Source organism: Salmo salar, chromosome ssa01 (genome assembly GCF_905237065.1).
Source record: "Salmo salar chromosome ssa01, Ssal_v3.1, whole genome shotgun sequence".
Taxonomy (NCBI): Eukaryota; Metazoa; Chordata; class Actinopteri; order Salmoniformes; family Salmonidae; genus Salmo; species Salmo salar.
Genome location: NC_059442.1, coordinates 101617814 through 101625574, shown reverse-complemented (window position 1 = coordinate 101625574; position 7761 = coordinate 101617814). Strand labels below are relative to the sequence as shown.

Sequence of the window (7761 nt, the reverse complement as noted above, 5' to 3'; positions counted from 1 at the left end):
GTGTGTGTGTGTATCCATGTGTGTGTGTGTGTGTATTCATGTGTGTGTGTGTGTATCCATGTGTGCGTGTGTTAGTTAGCTATATGAGGGATCTCAGCCCTATCTGAGTAGTGCATCGCTCATCCTGTCACCATTTATAGAAACCAACAATATGGGAGAGTTGATAAGATGCTATGCTGCTTGTTTTTCAGCAGACACAATGCAATCATGTCAATAGATCGTCCCCAGCCAGGCCTTTTATACAGGCATTGTGAGTTGTCTCCACAAGTAAGCACGCACACACACACACACACACACACACACACCAGGTTGAAGATATGCATCGTTTGTCTGAGATGATAAATTACTCTTTCAGGGTGAAATATATGCTGGCTGGCATAATAACTTGGATTCCGGATGAAATCACGCATTGATGTCAATGAGAGATTTAAACAATATAAATTACTTAGTATTCGCTGCTCCAAAGTCATTCAACACAAAGGCTTTGTAATGTAACTATTGCATTCAAGTGTATTGATCGTTGGTTCAGAATCAAACCAAGAACATTTAATACACACTCATATTGAGCTTTTTTTAGCTGTTGATCATTTTACCAAGTTATCTCCTATCAACTTTCCTGTTGTCCCTATTCTGCCATTAAAGTAAATGTCCAGTGAAAACCTAAATTCTGTTAATACACATATGTCGTTGACTGATAGTAGACTCATATTTGTTGCCAATTCATAAATTTGAGAAAAAAAACTTTAAAAACCCACCTCAAACGTGTATTTCGAACAAACTGTTTAAAAAAGGATTGCTATTTTCTCATGTGAGGTCATGTTGGCTCATCAGCTCAGCAGGCCAATCAGCTGTTAACTTGTAATTAATATTTTTAACAACCGGTACATGCCCACACCATTCTGTTGTTGGGGTAACACCAACACCATTCAACACAGAAAAGCTGCTTTTAACATACTTAGTAACCATTTCTTGGAAGGAAAACAATTTCACTCATATTGTAATTTATTATAGGTCACATTTCATAAAATCTGGAAACACTTACTTTAAGGCTTCAGAATTCATCCAGTGTGTATCTGGGTCTAGCTAACTAGTAACCTTGAAGCCAGCTGGTCTTGTACTGCCTGCATCTCTAATATAAGCAGCTATAACATAATGACCTTCACAGAATTCTGCACTTTACATTTTATACATTTGTGAACATTTGATGAATTCCTGTTCCAAAGTTGAAAAAGCATTCACACATCAGAATGTGTTTGTTGCAGGTGTGTGGGAAAAATTCAATGAAAGAAAAACCCGAACACTGCTCTTGACATTGTCTCATTCCCTTTTACTGTTTGCATTCATTTGACTGTCCACCTGTTGCCAGGTTTATGCTTAAACCTAGAATCCTTAGATGCTACATCATATTTTCGACTTATTAATTAAGGTCATATACCCATTGATTCTCGAAGAGCTTAGTTCAACTGTCATACGCCATCAGAACCCCAAATATAAGCTTGTTTTACTCCCAATGTTTGAAAACAACGTAAATATTAACAAACACTATATAGCCTCAAACAAGGTTAAAACTATACAATTGATTTTATGGATGACCAGCCCTTTTATCCATAGCTTTTTATAGGAATTTGAGGGTGGTTACATTCCTCCAGACCCACCTCTGCACTTTTTAGGAAGACAGAGGCAGGGCAACCATTTTGTTATTGTTTCAATTAAGCTTTAAACGTTTTACCTATTAGGCTCTGGGATACTCTAGATTTATAGCAAGGTCATTTCATAACTAATATAGTTCCTACTATGGAGGACGGAGTATTGCAGAGCTTCATTCTCCAGCTATTAGGCTCTAGAATACTCTAGATTTATACCAAAGCATTTCCTAACTAATATAGTTGCTACAATGGCAGATGGACTACTGCAGAGCTTCATTCACCAGCTTGCTTCTTGATGGATTTGTCTTTCTTTTTGCTCTCACACAAGCATTTGGTTTACTCAACTTTTTCAGTTCTTAGTTTACAAGGTGTTGGAATTGGCTAAACTTTGATCATTGAGATAGTAAATGAATGATAGGAAATGAAAGAGACTGGGTTTTATGTATCTGAAGAAGGACAGATAGCTGTGGAATGTGTTGGGGGACGGGAGCAGAGCACCGTGTTGATACAGGAAAGACAGATGGACATCTGTGGATTAGATGGAGGGGTTAAGGTCAGGAGGTGAGGACAGGTCACCTGAAGGGAGTAATAAGGGTTTGGTATCTTGTTACTCTTTTCCTGTTAAACCATAAACTAAGGATTGGAGAGAGGGAGTGTCTTAAGTAGGAGGTATATAACTGTGATGTGAGAAATGTTTTGCTGTCTGATTACAGATGTTTATTTAATTAGGCAAGTCAGTTAAGAACACATTATTATTTTCAATGATGGACTAGGAACAGTGGGTTAACTGCCTTGTTCAGGGGCAGAACAACAGATTTGTACCTTGCCAGCTCAGGGATTCGATCTTGCAACCTTTCGGTTACTAGGCCAACGCACTAACCACTAGGCTACGCTGAGTCACAGCTGTACAGAACCTTTGGGAATAATTAAACTTGGTTAAAGCTTCTCTAGTGTCCGTTAGTTATTTACTCTGAAAAATCTGAACCTAATAAAGGTTTGCTAAATATTATGCATTTTAATAGCATTAAAAGTATATTATTACTCAACTTTGAAATGTTAACGGCCAGCTCATTCATGAATTGTTTCCTGCGTGACCGATGTGCACTTCCTGGTGCTAGGCTAGATTGAAGATTAAACTACATTTTGTTTTCCTTACCATTTAAGCAGTCTATGGACATGGCAAGACAGCATTCCATGCTTAGGTTTTGTTTACCGGGCCACTCTCTCCAAATGCAAGTCAATACCCCCAATATTAGCACTTCATGTCCAAATCATCTAAAATGGAAACTTCACCATTGTTCAACTGCATATTCATCACCTACAGCACCACCCCAACATCGACATATATTAAAATGGAGTGTTTCCATGTTTTGAAGTAAAACAGAGGAAGATAAGTGTTTCCAATGACGTCATTGGTGTGCAATGTGTGATTGTAACCAATTATGAGTAGGCATTGCATACTTATTGCCTCCATATTGTCTACAAATTGGTCGATGATGTCATTGGAAACCCTGATCTATCTCTATGGTTTTACTATAAAACACAGAAACGTACCATGTTCACGTACAGAGAGAAAAAAAAAATGTATGAAATGTATGCATTCACTACTGTAAGTCGCTCTGGATAAGAGCGTCTGCTAAACGACTGAAATGTCAAATGTAAACATATGTTGATGTTGAGGTGGTGCTGGATGAATTTGAAACTAGCAAATGAATTAGCTAACTAACGTTAGCCTGCCTAGCTGGAACTTCTGAAGAAGAGAAATGTTTTATTTCCACAATTTACAAAAGATAACCAAACAAAAATATATTTACTTTTTACGTAGTAGCAAAATGTCTAACTTATTTGCATTAGATTTTACTTACACTTGTATGTTGACTTCTCCATTGAAGTTGTTTTTATGTTTTCACAAACTTTTCTTAGCGGATGTACAATCGTCGCAAATTGAATTACGGGGAGTTTCAGGCCCCGGAGTGAACATAATTGTACACTCGCAAAGCTGACTAAAAACGAGGGCTGAGGGGCTTACCTTGCAAACTTCCCTTGCTTGGCTAATCATTTGGACCACCCTCCAAGATGGCGATGAGGATTTCCCCAAGGGCATAAGGTACGGGTAAGTGGACGATGGTGTGTCTTTTAAGTGTTTGGCCTTGTCCATGGACCTGCACTACTGGGGCTCTGTCCATGGTCCTGTACTCCTGGGACCCTGTCCATGGAAACTGTACTGCTGGGGCCCTGTCCATGGTTCTGAACTACTGGGACCCTGTCCATGGTCCTGTACTGCTGGGGCCCTGTCCATGGTCCTGAACTACTGGGGCCCTGTCCATGGTCCTGTACTGCTGTGATGCTGCCAGTGCCCTGTCCATGGTCCTGTACTGCTGTGATGCTGTTCTGAGTTACTGCTGGTTCCCTGTCCATGGTCCTCTACTGCTGTGATGCTGCCAGTGCCCTGTCCATGGTCCTGTACTGCTGTGATGCTGAAAGTGCACTGTCCATGGCCATGTACTGCTGTGATGCTGTTCTGAGTTACTGCTGGTTAACTGTCCATGGTCCTGTACTGCTGTGATGCTGCCAGTGCCCTCTCCATGGTCCTGTAGTGCTGTGATGCTGTTCAGAGTTACTGCTGGTGCCCTGGTGTGCATGTCACATCTGGCTAGTCGAATGCCGAGTCAGTGACACATTTTAATGCTGAAATCAAAATGAAAGAAAATATATCCTGCAAATTCAGCAGGCTATGTTGGGAAATGTGCTTTTACAAGTGCCATCTTCTTCGCCTATTTGTTTGGGTGTGCTTTGGTTTGCTTTTCATTGCATGAGCCCATTTTTCCCCACTCATCAATAAAAGTCCTACGAAGGTTTTACTGTGCTTGAAGTTTCAAATGCATCCTGTCTTTACTAATTGTGTAGTGTAATTTGTGTTGAAATGTTTTATTATTATTGTTATTATTATTATTATTAGTATTTAACCCAAAATAACATTTTATAAAAAATATATTTAATTAGTCTTCTTCCTCAAATATGGTCCGGAGAATGCACTGTTTGGGAGAGGGAGAGAATCTAATTTGATTGGTCCTCATCTCGCAGCTCTAACTCTTCATTCAAGACAAGTTGAGTTAGCCCTGAGTTAGCCTGCACCAGAGCAGGTTAGTTCTGAAGGTCTCGTTGCCATGGAAATTTACGTGGCTAAAAGGCGAGCCACATTTGTATGACCGGTTATGCCAAGTTGAACACAAGAGTTGATCAAAGTTACCTTGCTAACTTCTCAAACCTGATTCGTAGTATTTGAGCTCTGGTGTGCTTTTCTGAGTGACTGCTGGTGCCCTGTCCATGGGCCTGAAAAGTTCACTGGAGGTACTGCTGGTGCTGAAAGAACAGTACTACCATGTGCGCTGTCCATGGTCCTTGATCATGATAGAGTTGTGTGTGAATAGAATGCCATGTGCGCTTTGAATACTGCACAAGAGTTGGTGGTGCTGAAGGAACCGCAACCGCAGTTGCGCTGTGTTGCTGCACTGAGTTCCAGTGCACTAGACTATTGACAAATGAAGTGCACAAAATCAAACGTCTTTGTATTGAAAGATGAGTAGCTATACAATATGTATGCATATAGTAGGAGTATGTAGGCATGAATAGCACAGTTAATTCTGACTTGCCTGGGGCGGCAGGTAGCCTAATGGTTAGAGCGTTGAACGAGTAACCGAAAGGTTGCAAGATTAAATCCCTGAGCTGACAAGGTAAAAATCTGTCGTTCTGCCCCTGAACAAGGCAGTTAACCCACTGTTCCTAGGCCGTCATTGTAAATAATAATTTGTTCTTAACTGACTTGCCTAGTTAAATAAAGGTTAAAATATGAATAAATTAAAAATAAATTAAAAAAACATTCATATAACAATTAGAATGCAAGCAACTGGCAGCAATCAGCTTCTCTGACATAGACCAGCACAGCTGCCTTATCATTGTATGAACCTAACGAGAGGAAATCTCAAGCCCCACATTAAGATAAAGTGCATTATCTCTGTTTAACCTACTCACTGCACTCTCGTCATAGTGAGAAAAATATTATATTATTGTGAAAATACCTTTTCCTTTCGTTTTGACACACTTTTTCTACAGATATTTATTCTCTCACACACAAGCAAGGCACCATTCTTGCCTGAGCGCAAGCCCTATACTCACTTTTTCCATTATTGTGACACCCTTTCTGAGGCAGAACTGTATTCATAAGAAATATGGCCGCAGCCCAAATCCCACCCTTTCCCCATGGGCCCTGAAAGTAGTGTACTACATTTGGAACCAGAATAGATGAACTGCAAATACTTAAAAGGTATGTCCCATGACAAATGATATGTGAGAAAGAACTGGAGGGGGTTCCATAAATAATTCTTAACTTTTTCCCATGATGATTTTAGAAGTCTGTGTCATCTACTACCCCCCCCCCCCACACACACACACACACCAAAGAAAAACAGGATGCCTGTTTAGATTCTGGAGCACATGGTTTGGTTTGCCCTGTAGAATAATGGAAATACTTTGATCATGAATGTTCCCACTGGCTGTGTCTGTAGCCTAACATTACCCATGACCATGTCATTATAGCACACACAGACAGACATACACACCCGCACACACACACACACACACACACACGCACGCAGCAATAGCACAATGTTCCAGTAGTCTTGAATTGGGAAAAGAAACACTGTGAAGAGAGGACCCTAAATACCCCTCTCGGGCAATTCTAAAACGTTCGGTTCCTCGCTTCCTGCTGAATCGGAAGATCGATTGGACCTCGATGCCTTCAGACATCAATGTAAAATAGTCCTCGTGGGTGTTCCGCGGTGGGTCAAATGTTTCCATGAGGACCACTATTATGCTTTTATTTATGCCATGGAATACAGGATTCACTAATTTGTTTTCGGCAATATATTTTTCCTTGTTCTGAATTAGGGATGGAATGACATGATTAAATGTGTAGTTGGAGTAGTTTGCCAAACTACAACGAACAGAGAAATGGAAATCTTAGGTTGTTTCATGTTTTATATTTTTAATTAGCCGAGAGCATATCAAACATATTCAAGTATCATCACTCCCAAAGTAGGTTATTATATTATGATACACAATATCCATACAGTGTAGTATTGATGTAGGTTATGAAGCAAGATCTGAACATTTTAGGCTGCAGAATACGCTTGCTTGGTAGGCTGTGAAACTTGCTGAACGACAGTGTCCACTATAATCCTCTGTGTTATATTAACCCGAGGGAATCAATTATGTCGTTTAGCCTAAAATACTTCAATTAACAGAAGGTGTTCATGGTAAGAAAAATCCCATTATCAAGAGAACTCCCTGCCAGCCTCAAACGTCGCCACATCCCGTTGCTGCAGACGTGATACTAAGAAGTTGTTGAATTGCATCGCTTCTCTCTCTCCTCTCTCTCCTTCGTTTGCCACCCTTGTTGCCGACATAAAACAAATGTTCCCTGCTCCAACCCCATCTTTTTTCCACCTCTGTGCGTTTCACTAATTCATCAATATGCAATTCGTGTATGTTCTATAGCGAAATGTGACATCACCTAGGTCTGTCAAGGAGACAGCTGGTGTCGGTTGTTGATATGTATTCTATTCGTCCGGCAGCAGCGGCGCGCGGTGCTGTCCAAAGGGCTGCAGCATTCGGCCCCTCCCCTCCCCAGTAGACGGCAGCCAGGCAGCTACACAGAGAGAGACACGTGACCCGCTCGCTGTCTCTGCCTTCTGACCGTCTGTGGCAGAGCGCTGCAGGGAGGAAGATTGCAACGTTTGCAGTGTCTCCCTCACCATAATCACAGGATTTTACCTCTACTCTGTTTTATCTTACTTTGTTTCGTTATCTGAGGATCGAATAGGGGGAAGAGCCAAGGTACAGGACCATGCATTGACTTATTTTCCATCGTTATGAACGTGTTGCTGAGTTTTAGAACATAGAAGAGAAGAGAGTGAAGCCAACTCTTTTCTCGGTCTCTGATGATCAGTGATGCAGTGATTCAGAGTTTGCTAAAATAGTGTGAGGTTGAGGGGTTTTAGTGTGGATGATCTGTTGGGGTAGTTTGAGTCGAAGAACACTGCATGGTGATGCTATT

General features: G+C 40.9%; 1 protein-coding gene across 8 annotated transcripts in view; it reads left to right on the top strand.

The window, feature by feature from the left end:
- The first annotated feature begins 7426 nt into the window (after positions 1-7426).
- Positions 7427-7761, top strand: part of LOC106611148 (neurexin-1a) — a 778513-nt gene continuing 778178 nt past the window's right edge. For all 8 annotated transcript variants that reach the window (XM_045724959.1, XM_045724909.1, XM_045724917.1 and 5 more), the window contains exon 1: positions 7427-7541. The gene's annotated coding sequence lies outside the window, so the exon portion shown is untranslated. The remainder of the gene's footprint in view (positions 7542-7761) is intronic.